The sequence below is a fragment of the Talpa occidentalis genome, unplaced genomic scaffold (assembly GCF_014898055.3).
Source record: "Talpa occidentalis isolate TD23 unplaced genomic scaffold, MPIMG_talOcc4v2.1 talOcc4.7, whole genome shotgun sequence".
Taxonomy (NCBI): domain Eukaryota; kingdom Metazoa; phylum Chordata; class Mammalia; order Eulipotyphla; family Talpidae; genus Talpa; species Talpa occidentalis.
Genome location: NW_023605083.1, coordinates 36497694 through 36513838, shown reverse-complemented (window position 1 = coordinate 36513838; position 16145 = coordinate 36497694).

Genomic DNA, 16145 nt, shown 5'->3' with positions numbered 1-16145 from the left:
TTTTTCCACTATTTTTCAAACTATCCAACTTAAATTACACTGCATTGTCACTATTTTCTTTCTCCACCTTTTCTTTTCCTTTGTTTCATTCCTTCTAATTCCTTCCTTTCTTCTCATATCTTACTGTGGTTCCCCTTGAGTATTTGAGCTCTAAACTTTTGTGGGTATCTACTGAAATAAGCAAGAAACAACTTCCACTTTGTATTTATTCATTGGAATAATTTTATTATTGACTTCATGTATGATGCATTATATTAACCTCTGTGAAGAAGAAGATATTGAAGAGGAACATTATCTTTTTAAAGTAAACGAAAACTTATAGGACAATAAGGTAATTTAGTGTGATAATATACATCTGAGGGATGTGATCCTATACTTTTAAATCATACAGTGTTGTAAACTATTTTTATTCAATTAAAAAAACAATATTGAAACATAATATGAATGGATTAGATGTGTTAATGAAATACAACCTATAGGCAAATTATGAAGGTTTTGTGGATAAAATTTTCTCTGTATTCTTGGAAAACTAGTGAAGATTTTAGAAATGCAGAGGCTGAGAAAAGAGAATGTGAGTGAAGAAATGACTTGGAATTACTGTAGAAAATTACTGTTTTATTAATTCATTTAGTCTAAAACTTATTTTAAATAGTAACAAGTATTATTTAACTGCTGTGAAGGTTATTCTGCTTCCTTTAATTGTGAAATGTTCCATAATACAGCTATGTATATATGTGCATTTTTAAGAACTAGAAAATCGATGTCTATGTACCAACATCATATTTAATAGACTATTAAATAAATCTCATGACCTGCTCTCCTCTTCCCCAAACTATAGAATTTCCTTCACATTGTCTTAGGACCTAAACAAATTAATGATTCTGAATTTACTGTTTCTTTTTTATTCACACTGTATCTTTCTTTTTTTAATTATTTTTTTAAAGATTTATTTATTTATTTTTATTTTATTTATTTATACAAGCACTGGGTACAGTCAGAAGAGCAGGAGGGTGAGAGAATTAACCAGAGCCAGAACGGGGAGCAGAGCAGGCAGAAGGACCGAAGTACACTGCTGAGGGGAGCAGCGGGAGGCAGGAGAGGTCTGCGCACCATGTGGGACCCTCCTCTGGTGGCCCTGGGGGCAGCCGGGGATCAAACCAGCACTGCAGAGGCTGCGGGCAGCTTCGCAACCCAGCGCTCAACTGCTGCGCCACCAGGGAGGCCCCTCACTGTATCTTTCACATACACAAATAAGTGTTTCATTTGGCTTGCTTTAAAGTTCTATAGGTGCTATATTTACTATATTTTTCCCCTTTAACTCAGACATCCATTAATATTGATACATCCGGGTGGAGTAAATATACTTTTTATTCATTTTCAAGTATACAGCATATTCATTATATTACCATGTCAAAGTACATGGGAATTTTAGTCAGTAGGTTTAACTGGCAGATTATTTCACTAAAACAGACAACAAGCCATAGAATAATTAATAGATAATTAATGGCTGTGAATCAAAGATTGACTATTCACATATTGATTTTTATTCATTTGTTAGCAAATATGTATTTGACCACTTGATGCTCGAAACCATTCCAGACACAGAATACAGCAATGAACAAAGGTGGAGTCCCTGCTCTAAAAAGTGTAAATAGATGAATTTATAATATGCTAATTGGTTGTAGTGCTACAAAGCTTTAAAAAGATTAAGGAAATAAGGAATGAGTGTGGAAGCTATATATGAGACAAACTAATTGATGAAGTTTGATTCTTGATGAAAAACTAATTTGCTAAATTCATAATGGAAAGGATTGTGAACTGCAGTTAAGATACTGAACACATAATCTCTGCAGATAAGATTTCCAAAAATATAGTGAGTGTGTGTACATAAGGGTAGAAGATGTGTAAAGGAAATCTGCGAGTACATGTCTTAAATTTGCCAAATTTAAGAAGAAAATGTAAATGTAATGGGAAAAAAAATCACTCAGTTGAAGATAACCTGGAGTATAGAGTGAGTTCACCAATTAAAAGTGCAATTAGTAGGTGAATTTGACCAACAGCAAGCAGAGTCTTGGCAGTAGAGCTCTGCTTGGACCAGAAGATGTGAATAAACTTACACTTATTTATTTGAAATTCCAAATAAGTTGCTTGAAGTTTCTAAAAAATGAAACTTTGCCTGTTAAAAGTTTCAGTATTAGTACACTTGAGTTACTTCTTTTTCCCCCATTTTACTTTGCTTCCCTGCATTTTGAAGCTGCTTTTTCTGGTTCTTTTTTTCCCCTCCTCAAGACTTGTGTTTGTCAATAGAAATCATTTCTTTTTAAATATTGGGGATCCAGTGTCTATACTTCAATTTTTTTCCTTAAGAACTCGTCTTTGTCGTTAGAAATGATTTTTTTTAGATATTTGGGATCCAATGTCCACACTTCAAAGTTATGTGTATTTAAAAAAAGAGTAATGTGCAAGGTGAAATGCTTTTGGATAAACATGAGCCTATTTTCTGACCAAAAAAAGTGCAATTAGTGAAAATAACCTCACTTCCAGCTATTGTGTAGTTCATCTTTGCAATGTATGTGCAATATGTGCTATTTGCTGAGTAGTAGTAAGTTCTTTGTCTTCAGTATATTATTTCTCTCTCCCCCACCTTTCTATCCCTCCATATTTTTCCTTCTTTCTTTTTCTTTTCAGCAATCCTATTGATAGGATTCAGTGACTGGGGCTCTTGTGTTTCTTCTGAGAAAGATTTCAGCAATCTCCCATCAGTGGACCACAGGATCCTTAAGGAAAAAGATGTCTGCAGAGACACAAAGAGGCAAAGACTGCATTTTGAAAAGGCAAATTATTTTTTAGGAAAAAGAGACATCTGTGTAGACACAGATGGGTAGTTTTTAAAAGGCAAGAAACTGCCTTTGAAAGGGGCAGGTTTATTAATTAACAAAAAGATTCCTGCATAGATGCAGGCAGCTAGTCCTAGAACAAGAGCTGTGATTTGCCAGAGCAGAGAGTATTCTTATTTATTATTCTTTGGGGTGAGTTGGGGGTTCATTCCTTTGTGGAGTTTTATCTATTGTGGAATCTATCACTTCTAAGGACTAATGTTTCTTTGTAATGAGAGACAGTTCTCCATACCCCCACCTCAAGTTTATGTCTTTGCCTCCAGATCTCCCATAGCCACTTTAATGACTCGTTAATCCTTTCAGCTCTCATTTCTATCTAGTTTCTGGCCTTCCGAAACTTCCATCATCCTGGCAAAACTCAGCTATGAGGTTCTTTTACCTGAGAGGAAATTGAAGCTTAGAAAATTTAAGTCAGCTTCAATTGTGAAGCTGAAACATGAATATCGAACACCTAATGCTTGGAAACATTGGCTGGCTAGACAGAACAAGTAATATATCTTAAAATGCTAACATTCACATGTTACAAAACTGGTTTTTAATTTTGACAAATACAAGTAAAATTTATCACATAAATAAATAGAAATATTTATGATTTAAATTTTTATTTATAAATTACAGGTAACAGCCAAAAAATGCATACTCTTAAGATTAAGAGTAATATTATTAAAAGATGTGATCTAAAATTATTTACAACCTCTTGTGAATGTCCTTGTTTTAATGACTAATTTGAAAATAATACACGCTCTAAGTTTGAATACTTGAGCTTCTACATGCTCTTTTGTTTTGCTACCCTTTTGTCTATAAATTGTAAATATTTTAAAGGATATTTTGATTCCAAACTGATTATATAATTTCTCAACTAAAATTATTTATAGATCATACTAACTTTTGACAATATGTTTAAATGGCTTCAAATGTGTATGCAATGGATGAAATTTGTTTTTCTTTCAGTTGTAGGAAGCTAGCTTAATTTTATTTTCTTGTGTTATTTTCTGAAATAAAGCCAAAGTAATATTGATTCTCAAATTTTATCTAATAATTATGATTACAAAAATTGGCATTTTGATCCTAATAGGTATAATAATAAAATAACTGTAACCAAACCTTTCTCCTAATATGCAGACCATGTATGATGTCTTATTGTTATAGGGCAGCCCCGATATTAAATGGGTTGCCTGGCTGTGGGTCCTCACCTGCGTGCTTGAAAGGGACTTATTAATACTGCACTACAGGCATACACAAAAGGTTAATAAAAGGTTTATTTACAAGGGAAAAGGAAATAAGGAAAATGTACAACTCAGGGAGAAAATAGGGAAATAAAGCCTTTAATGCGTCCTACCCGATCCGCCGACCTGGAAACCCAAAGTCACTCTCAGAGCTGGCCGGATGCTGCGAGCTGGTGGAGAGCCAAAATGGGGGAACCCTCCAAAGCCCACGTGTCTGGCTTTATACCAACCTGGCTGCTTAACCCCACCCTCAGGTCCCAGCTACCTTCCCTTTGGTGGTGATGGGATTTGGAGTTCCCAGTATCTTTGGCCTGAGGTGGGGGTGGAGTCCACAAAGCCTGTATGGGATTAGCTTTAGGACATCCTTTTCCCCCTAACATTATTAGGATCTTTGTGATTTATGAGATAACATTTTTTAACCAATGCAGGAGTTATTAGTAGAGTTCACATAGTGTTAAATGTAACACACCTGGAACTGGAACAAATACAGAGTTTTGTGAAAATTTGACAAAAGTTAAAGTCAACATACTTCCTAACATCAAGGGTTTTCTAAATGAAGTCACTTGAAAAACTTCTGGGAATCCTGTTAAACCAGACACTTGACATAATTTTGTGTTATGTCAGCAGACTAGCTGTAAACTAAGAATTTTGTAACGTGATCACATTTAACTTCTTAGTGCATTTACTAGAAGATGTGGCTATGCAGTTGTTATGGGTATTTAAGGAATCGGGGAAGCAGCTAAATCATAGTACTCTTCAAGGAATGAATTATTAAGAGGCTGTAACTATAATAGCAGGTGGTTACAGCAATGCCTTTTCCTCGTAGATCTCACAATGAACCTAGTTAATGTTATAGAGCCTCTGAGATGAGTAGATAGAATGATTTCTCCATTTGTAAACAATAAAATTGTATCTCAAGATGTGCCACTCATAATTAGGAAGTGATGTGGAGGACAGACCAAAAATACCTGCAATTTTCAGTGCATATCAGAAAAAGCTTATTAATTCTGATTGTATATATAAAAAAGTTCAGTCATTAACAGAGACTACAGAGGTTCACAGAGATCTAGGTATATTGAGTATCATGTGTAATTTTAATTTATGGCATAAAATTTAAAATGTACAAGATTTGGATTTGGGAAAGCTATGTGACAAAAATGCTATTTATATCACTTATGTAAGTGATAAACATGAATTTAAGATTTTTTTATAAGATGATTTGAAGAAAACTATGTTGATGAATAATCTTATTTGGTAAATATGTTAAAGGATGTAAATCAAATTCAATGGACAGGAAATAATCTAGTTTTATGTGGCAGGGTTTTATTGCCGTTTGCATTGTGTTAAATATTTTTATCATTACTGTATATAAGGCTTAGGTGACACATCAGATGATCTTACTATAGGAAACTAGAATGATAAAGACTGTAAGTATTGAGATATTCAGGATTAAAATAACCTTAGAAGGACAAAAGAGTGGAGAAAGTATAACCAGGTCTGTTTTACTTAGATGAATATATTTATATTTACATTATCAAAAATGTCTACAAAAATAGATAATGAGAATGCAGTTGACACAAGTCTATAATCTTTCCAATGTAAGAAATGGCAGTCTGTGCTTACCTCCCACAATCCTAGGCTGCCTTAAGTATCATAAACAATAATGATTATGATTTTAATATTAATTAAATTAAGCTTGCTTTATATATTTTCTGATTTCCTGTTTAGAACAACACTGTGTATTAGGAAATAAAATATTGCAAGGTGATGAGAGACTCCTCCTTGTCACCCCCATCCTTGTTCATGTAAGTGGGTCTTTTTCTATAAAGAGGATATTAGGTGATTTGTGAATGGTACATATTATGAAAGGGTGTTCTTGGCATCACAATCATGCCCAGACTTCCATTCTCTGTAAAGAGAGCACAAGTGATGCAACAGGAAAAAAATAGTGGGTTCTCTGAAAGAAATTATTCCTTATGGACACAAGGCAATGTGCCTTTTTGATACTGACCCAAGACAAGACAATTACGGCAACCCTCTTCATAAGGATTCAGAATTCCATTTAGAGACCATAAATTATGAAGACCATGTAAAATAAGTTTCATTGAAAATTTTTGGTCTCAGGAAATTTGCACAACTTTTCCTTAGAAAATGCTAGATGACATGAAATATTTTTCTAATACACAGTGGGATTAATAGCTCGACTGACATCAGGAAACTAGGACATTTATTTTAGAGAAGTAAACATAAGCTGACATGACAACATATTTCTATTCTGGGTTGGAAATCGATCTTCTTTGAGAACTTTAAATACTGCTATTTCCCTTTTACCTGCAAAGTTTGCACTGAGAAGTATGTGGACAGTTTAGTAGGATTCTCTTGTGGGTAACTCTCTCTCAATGCTCTTATAATTCTTTTCTTGTTTTTAGTTTTCAGAAGTTTGTTTATAATGGATTTTGTGAGTGTATGTGTCTGTTTGGCATTTCATTTGGGATTCTTGGATCAGGATATCTGATTTTCCTAGATTATTAATAGTCTCTACTCCTATTTCTTTAAATTCTCTGTGTCTTTCTCTTTTTCAGGCACTCTCACAATATGGATATTATTCTGTGAATTATTCTGAAGAACTACATTTTTTTTTTTCCTTTTTGTTGTTCTATTTGTGTGTTTTCTGCCACTGTTGAATTCAAGTTCACTGATTCTGCTTGTTACTTTCATTTGTCTACTCTTGGGGCCCTCTTTCATGTTTTTAATTCACTTGTCGTTTTGTTTAGATCAACTAATTTTTTTATAACAAGCTCATATTTTCTGTATATTTATTCCTGTTTTTTGTTGATCCATTTTTTTCCCTTATTTTAACAAGTATGTATATAACTGTTATCTTAAACTCCTCATCAGGCAGAGTGTACATTTCTACTTTGTTGAAACTTCTCTGAGATTTTTTTTACTCTAGTATTTGTGGTATATTCTTCTGTTTCTTGATTATCTGTTTTTATATGTTGATATATGGAGCTTCCTTTTCTGTTTTGATAAGTAGGTCTTACACCATACTTACATGTAGCTGGGTATAACTGAGATTTTTTAACCTAGAACCTTATTTATTTTTTCAGACTGGTCTATGGCTCTGTTCAGATGACCAGGACATCTGTGTTGGCAAGGGATGGTAGATAGGAATGTGCAGTAAGACACCAAAACATCACCTCCCATTAGCACCAAGAGTTCAAGCTTCTTAAAGTGGTATGGCTACCTGAGTTATGTAGTAGGGATCCACAGTGATCCCCTCCCCTAGACAAAACTTTTCATCCAAAACATGTGAACAGTCTTGTGCCAGCACAACCTCTAAGCTATGATTGCATGATGGATGTAGTACCTGGAGAGGATTATATTAATAGTTGAAACAGGGACACAGGTGATGATTTATTCTCTTTACCTTCCTTACAACAGGAGTGCTTGCACCTGTTATGATCTGGGTACATTGAACTCTGGTTAATGACAGTACACCGTTTAGTTATTTTCTGGGCTTTGGCCCTGGGTACTAAGGCAGGTGTTTTGCATAAATTAGGTAGCAGCTGCAGATAATACCCTCTTCTATAAGGTGATCCAGTCTAGTTCTATCCACCAGTTCAGGCTGTAGCCATTCTCCTCTGGGAGTCACAGGGTCAATCACCACCTCACACAGACCTCATGCCACAAGTCACAAAGACTGTCTACTGTCCTCACACTCTGCACTTTAGGGATGTGAGGAGTTTCTCCAGCTCCTAGTGCCTTGTTGTTATCTGGCAGTACAGTGTCTGAGTTTTCAGGCATCTGTCTACTCTTCTGTTGTTCTGCTGAGAGTCTCTGCACCCTTACTCCTGTAATTCTCCAGTGGTCCACCATATTCCTGCCCTCTGCCCCTGTGCATTTTCTTCTCCATAAAGTCCCTAGGTGGGTGTGAATCTTCAGCCAGCAAGAGTACAGAGATTTCTCAGGGGAACTGCCCCTCTTTCTCTTTGGTGGCACTGCCCCAGTGTCACTTCCAATAGTTAAATGACATTTTTTCTACCCCAGACCACCATGTCCCTCTTGATGCATCTGACTGTCATCTGTTCATCACTGAGGTGTCACTGTTTTTGTTTAGGTAAAATTTGGTTGTAAATATGTGGAGGAGGTGAGCCTGGAGGAGTCTTCACTCTTCATATTTCCAGACTCCCAAAACATTCCTATTACAAAATGTTTTTAATAACCTCAATGTGCAATCTGGCTTCTTTTGTTCTCTAACTCCACTCCTGATAATTTCCTTCTCTTCCTCTGCTCCATCTACTGGCCTGCTTGCTGTTTTCTGAACTGAGACTGCACTAGCTAATGCTAAGATGCTTGTCTTTCAAAATGTCTTCATGGTTTTCTCTATTTTTGTGGGTTCTGAACTCAAATATCCTCCTATAGGAAACTTCTCAAATTGTTTTTCACCCCAAATTCCTCTCCCCATCTTAGGTTTTTTTTTTTAAGATTTATTTATGCATACAAGAACTGGGATGTAAACCACAGATGTTGGGGGGATGCAAAGATTCACCAGAAAGAGTGGGGAGCAGAACAGGCAGATCCACTGAAATACTGCTGAGGGAGCAGCGGGCGAGACAGGAGAGGTCTGATGCGCCACATGTGGGTCAGCTCCCTGGCCAATTGGTGATCGAATTCCTGCTGCAGTGGCTGGCAACTGCTTAATAGCACTGTCTTTAACCTCTGTGCCACCAGGGAAGCCCCGGTTCTTAGGTTTCTTATTCCTCGCCAGTAACGGGCACATTCTACTTTTTTCTTAGTTCTTTCATTTTTTTTTTTTTTGTCAGACTTCCCTAATGAGAATGTAAGTTCTATGAATGTGGAAATTTTGTGTATTTTGTTCACTGCTATGTTTCCTATGCCTATAATAGTTAACTCTCATTTATATTATTAAATATAATATCTAGATTATTTTTCACTCATATAGTCAACACAAAACTATTCCATTTTGGTATTTCATTTCAGAAAAGAGACTGTTTTGATTTTGTGTTTTTTATATTAATATTAAATGATTAGGTTAAACAGATGGTACATTTTGTAAACAGGCATTATATGAACAGCTGCTAAATTGAAATATATTGGACTTCACAATACTTACAATATAATAAAAGCTCATACAAAGATGGTTAATTCTCTATTAATATCCATAAATTACAAATCATTTTGAATCTGTAGTTGTTGCATTTTATTATTCCAGCAATAAATTGATAACTATGAGATAAAATAACAGGAAAGAATAAATAGGGATGTTTAATTTCTATTAAATGCTATCTTCCCAGCACCAAATGAGAACTGGAATCACTTGAACAGGGAGAGACTACTAGGACAAAAAAGTCCATAAATTGACTTCAAAAAGCAAGTATCTTTTTCCTTTACATCCAAGCCGTTGATTTTTTTCTGCCCTTACCTCTAATACTACATTTCAGAGATATGACAAATGCAGTTGGAACTACAGAGCCTGAAATGAGTGACCAGTTACCATAATTTTTTTTTTAAATTAAAACTTTCCTTTCACTATTTTTATCCCTCTGCTTATTTTCTTCTTTTTTTTGCTTCTTGCTGAGTATGTTTCACTTTCTTTCACATTCTTGATGAATCCATCTCTCCAGCTCTCAGCAGGGCCTTTGAAACACAAAGTGAAATTGTCTAGGAGGATGGATGCATTGAGGGTAAGAAATGGCAGGCTGCCAAAGAGCTGTCCCTGAGTGACAGATAGTTGACAGAAGGCTAGGGACCTCTTATAGAAACAGACAGAAAGCTAGATTTCTGTTATCAAGTACACAAGAGGCTAGGAAGGTGGTCCAGGGGTTCAATTACTGCATTCTGTGTGGAGGTCACACTTACAACACTCTCAGATTTACCAGTCCTCAAACTCTAGAGGGTCTGGTGACCAGTTCCAAGTACCTCTTTATCCTAATTCAGAACCCCAGGATCCTCACTACTAGCAAGTCAGCTTCTCCACTTATAAGTTGCCTGTGACTTGCTACCATGGTAAGCAGCTGCTGGGACATTCTTATATTGCAAATGTTTGTCTCTGGTGTGCACATCAGTGTATTGAGTCAGTTTTGCTCTGTGGTTGCCACAAACTCACTTGATAATACAGTTCCCTCTTCTGGGCATGCAGTACTGGGGCAGGGGAAATCTTTACCATCTATTTGTAACTACATAGCTCACCTACAGTGATCTGTAAAGGCCTGTTTTCTGAGAAATTCAATCATCTAAAAAATAAATAATGCACATGTAATTATATGTATCAGAAAATTAAATGTATAACAGAAAGTGACATTTCCATGAAAATAATTAAAGCAGGATAAACTACTAGAGGGTGATCAGTTCTCTCTGAAAGGTGGTATTTGAGGAGAGGTTCAGTTCTCACAATAGACCATGCCCAGTTAGATGTAACTCAGTAGGGCAAGGATTTACATTATCTTTACTCTAAACCTAGTGCCTAGAATAGTGCTGATATATATTGTTAATCAAAAATATTTATTGAAAACAATTAATGAATGAAGTAATGTTCTTGTTAGCCCTTTCTTTTACATAGGACATACAATTTGGTGATATACATTAAAATAGTTCTATTAAATGTGTTAATATATAATCTATTTCTAAAAGTTTAATCCTGTCATACAGATATACTGACTAATGGTATCATTCATTACCAAAATCATCATCATCATCATCTTCATTCAAAACAAAAAGGGGTCCACAAAATTAACAGTGACAGTATGGAAGTGAAAAAAGTCCTTTGCCCCTCCAGTTCAATTCATTTGATCTGATCTGGATTTCTTTCCTGCCTAACAGGGGGAATGACTTTTTTTGCACTTATGCTATAACACAAAATTTTTCATCAATGAATTTCATTTTCTTCTGAAAGGAAAGGGAACCGTGGATATCAGAGTCAAGTCAACCTTTCAGAATCTACCTGTCAGAAGTGTGGCTTACATATAAAATAGTAAAGCAAAGAATAATGGCAGAAAGACTCTTGAGACCTTTCAAGATTAATAGGTTTTAGAATCTTTCACCTCCTAGTGAGTTCCTCAAAATGACCTATTTCAAAGTGGTCAAGGTGAAACATCTCTGTTATATATATTTAAAATCCTATTTTGCCTCAATAAGTAGTTTTTAAAGGCATGGAGAACAAAAGATGAACAGATAGTGAGGGCCAGTAGATGAGAGTCAAGGTAATGGAACTTGAGTAAGTTTTGAAATAGAGGCAGTTCTTGATTAATTTGTCTTCCTAATAAAGACATAAATCTAAACATGTCTTTATTGATAAATTATGTTTATAATATAGATAAAGTTGGTATCCTGATACCCTGAGAGTTAGTATAGACAAGAAGATTTTTTCTTTTTTTGAGTTTGGAACTATTAAAATAGAAACAATGATAAGTTGACACTTGCACTTTGACATAGCAGAAATAGATCATTTCCCCTTTCTCTACTTTTTGGGAGAGTTTGACAAGAGTAGATATCATCTTTGAAGGTTTTGTAGAAATTACTAATGAAACTGCCTGGCTTTTGCTTTTGTTACTTGGGAGACTCTGGATTATTGTTTGAATTTCCTGGCCTGTGATTGGTCTATTCTGGTTTCCTATCTCCTCCTTGGTTCGGCTTGGTGGGTTGTAAACTTCTGTGAACTTTTCCATTTCATCTAGGTTATTCAACTTGCTGGCATATGGATGTTCATGGTAATCTTTTATAATGGACTATATTTTTGAAATGTCTGTTGTAATTTCTCCTCTTTCAGTTCTGATTCTACTTATCATATTTTTCTCCCTTCTTAGTGAGTCTTGCTAAAGGTTTGTCTAATTTGTTGATTTTTTTCCTTCAGTAACACATTTTTGGTTTCATTAATCTTTTGGACTGTCTTTTTGTTTTCTATTTTATTTATCCTGCACAAAGACACAAGGTCCAAATAGTGTCACACACAGAGATTTGCAAATATTTGTATTTTTTTTTTTAGTTTAAATATGACTTTAGGGGCTCCCTGGTGGCACAGGGGGTTGAGACACTGCCTTTGAAGCTGTTTGCAGCCTCTGCAGCGCAAGTTCGATCTCTGGCCGGCAGGAGAGCAACCCACATGGTACAGCAGACCTCTCCTGACTCGCCTGCTGTTCCCCTCAGCAGTGTACTTCGGTTGATCTGCCTGTTCTGTTCCCTGTTCTGTCTCTGGTGAATCCACTCACCTCCTGCACCTCTGGCCTGTACCCCAGCTCTTGTATGCATACATAAATCTTAAAAAAATGTGACTTAAACTATTTGAGGGCATTTAAAAAAATAATAAACCCCCCAAAATTTTATATAGCAGGTATGAGTGAAAAATTACAACTTTATATATGATGAGCAAAACAATAATCTGAACTATCTTTTAATAAAAAAATCCAAGAGTGTAAGTATAATACATACGATCAAGTGGGGTTTATTCTAATTATTCAATATTAGTAAGTTCATTACTATCACATTTTAATCTACCTAATAAGAAAATCATGTAATGCTAAACTGCAAAGGAAAATAGATTTTTATGTGGCAAAATACAGGAAAACTAGCTCAATAGCTCATCTTATTATATTCAAATTATTAGATACTTAATAATTTCAAGAAAAGAGTGATGTATGTTTTGAAAGTATTTAATATGCACAATAAAATAGGGAATTGAAAAACAATTCTAGGGGTAAAAGTTGAAAAGAAAGAGAACAAAGCTTTTTATTAGGAAAAATGTGATGACATTCTACTCTACTTATTTTTCTCTTTGACAAAGTGGTTATTAGTCTTGATCACATTTGGAATGTGGTCACCTGAGGGAATTGAAGGGGAAAGAGATAAATGAACCTTACATTAAGTTTGCCTCTATACCTCGTATTGTGCCAAACTTACGTAATCGCTTGGTTTGCTCAGCATTATCAAGAGAACTTTACTCACTTTGTAGCATAAAGTTAAGAAGCTTTTCATTGGCATATTTTAGAATTACCAAATTAATCATGTGTTTTAGGTATGTTAGAAGACTGGTTAATATTCTTGCATTTCTGCACACATTCTCATTTTTCATGTATCCTATCCTAATTTGATCTGTCATGTGATGAAGACAACCCCCTTATTCTCTGCGAAACCTAATAGAGAAAAACATGATGGGCAAACACAAGCATCCTGGAGAAGAAGTTTTAGGTCCTTATAAAAGCAGAGCCACAGCTCACCATGTACTCTTTCCTTTCTCTTTTCTAGGCGTCTGTTTCATTATCTGTGAAATTATCCTCAGTCTCATACTGACACTGTTTATATGGGTTGAATGAAAATAACATTGACATCATGAAGTAGAGTGCTCTATATAAATAAGATGTATTATTTTTACAAAAATGAATTATTTTGGAAAATTGGGAACATAACCACTTAAGGGGTGGAACATAGCAGCTGTTAAACAGTACACTTATAGAACTACAGTGCAATTTGGAAGAGGGTGCCAGGATCTGCTGTCTAATTTTATTTTTCAAAATGAAATTACTGGAAGAATTTAGCTCTGCAGCACAGTGCAATTATCTAAATGGGAATTGGCCAGGGAACAAGGGTTAATAACCTCATCCCTTTCAGAGTCTTAGTTTTAATTTGATAAAAAAAATGAGTTGATTTATACATTACCAAAAATGAAATGCAGATTAATAATATTTAAGTTTTCTAGTGACCCAATCCTCAGTTTATTTTCTATTTTTCTATAGGTAGATCCTAATATATTTATTCTATCTTAACCTAGACTGTTCAGATTATTGAAGCCCATATCTTAAAAAAAATAATTGGCAAATTATGATGAACTTAGAATATTGGCAGCAAACCTATCTTATAGAGAGTGGTTATCATTTTTAAAATCTAGCTTGATTTATGTGACTTTCAGCAGAAATATTCTGTCATAATTCCACCACCCCACTATTTCATCATCTTCAGTATACTCAGGAGATTAAGTTGGACACAACTTTATACATAGAATAGCATTAATTGTACTATGCAGGAGATAACTGTTAGTGTACAATTATTGAAGGCTTCAACCTGATGTCATCTTACTCCTTTTATTGCCAGTTGATCATTTTCTCATATAATCTAATTGTGCAAATAATTTTTAAACCTCTATTTTATATAGCAGCACAGTTATCCCCATCAATTATTGGAATGGAAAAGTGAAAATGAATGTAATTAGCTAGAATTTCTTTATTTTAGAACAATGCTGTAGTGGAGGGTTCTACCTTCTGAGTTTGGGGAGAAAATTGACAATAACGAATTGACTGACTCTGTGGGCTTTAAAGACCCATAGAGGTTTTAAATTTGTCTGATTGGTTTTTCTTTCTGCATGTAATCATATACATGAAGTTCTATTAAATAGTTTGTTGGAACTTATTCCAACAAGAATAAGAGGGCAAGAGGAAAGATATGAATTGCAATCTTGAGGGTGAAATCACTAATTCTCCTGTCCCCTATTGTTTTTAATTCTTTATTAATTTTGCATAGTAGAACTAGGGTCTAGGTCAGAGGTGTGGGGGTTAAGAGGATTCACCAGAGACAGAATGGGGAGCAGAATAGGTAGATTCACTGAAATATACTACTAAAGGAGCAGCGGGCAAGACAGGAGAGGTCTGCTACACTGTATGTGTGTTAGCTCCCTGGCTGGGAATAGAACTCAGGTCTTGGTAGTGATAGCACTGACTTAACCCATAGGCCACTAGAGAGGCCCCTGGTCCCCATTCTTTTCTGGGAGAACTACACTAATTATTCTCATAGTTGGACCTGACTTATGAGCACAATATGATTGATGTTCTTTGTTCCCTTTCCCCATGGCAAATCTTGAAGCCTTGGCTGATAGGTGTTAGAAAATAGTGGTGTTAACCTCAGCTTCTGTCCCTTACTGACCTTAAGAAATAATGCCCCTGGGCCTCCCCGGTGGCAAAGCGGTTGAGTGCTGGGCTGCAAAGCTGCCTGCAGCCTCTGCAGCACCAGTTCGATCCCTGGCTGCCGGGCGAGGTTCCCACATAGCTTGCAGACCTCTCCTGCCGCACCCGCTGCTCCCCTCAGCAGTGTATTTTGTCAGTCTGCCTGTTCTGCTCCCCGCTCTGGCTCTGGTGAATTCTCTCACCCTCCCGTGCTTCTGACAGTACCCAGTGCTTGTATAAATAAATAAATAAATCTTTAAAAAAAAAAAAAAGGAATAATGCTCCTGAAAAATGGTACTGGATATGTTGGGTGAATGAGAAATCCGCTGAGAAATGGAGTTGTTATTAACTACTGCATAAGTTATCCCATATTTACAGTTATACTCCTAAGTGACTTGTAATCATAGGTTACCTAATTATACACAACGTAAAATAAGTCAAACCAGATCTACTTCACTAATTCTTTTTATGTTGAGAGCAATTGATAATCTCTTTTACCAGAAAAGTGATAAGTATGTAAATACTTTCTAATGCACACCAAAACTATTCTGAGATTCAAATTAGGTTATTCATTTTAATCTCTTTTGAAAAATTTATAAGACAATTTAATGAGCACTTTATCTTTTTTGTTTTTTTACTTTATGTATCTTACTAAACTCATATGAGAAAAAGTAAGATTTTTAAAGTTTCCACACATTAGTAAATATATCACAGTTGCAGTTGTTAGTAAGATTTGAAATATTGGCTTGTTTTGTGTTCTTCATATCATATTTCTGAAAGGCACTTATTTTAATAAGGAATACCTGCCTTATTATATGCAAGAAAAAAAACAAATGATTTCATTAAAAAGGCAACTCAAAATTTCTTTTCAGATAATTTTGTAAGTCACATTTTGATACCCATAGCAAATGGTTGAGAGAATAAGTTTAGGAACTACTAAATGGAAGATGTGGAGATAAAAAAAAAACTTCATTAATCAACAATCTAACTGCTGATAATCGAATCAATAAGGGCTCAGCTTTGTACTTCCATTTACTCATGTAAATCAAGCTAATGATTTTGACATTTTCAGT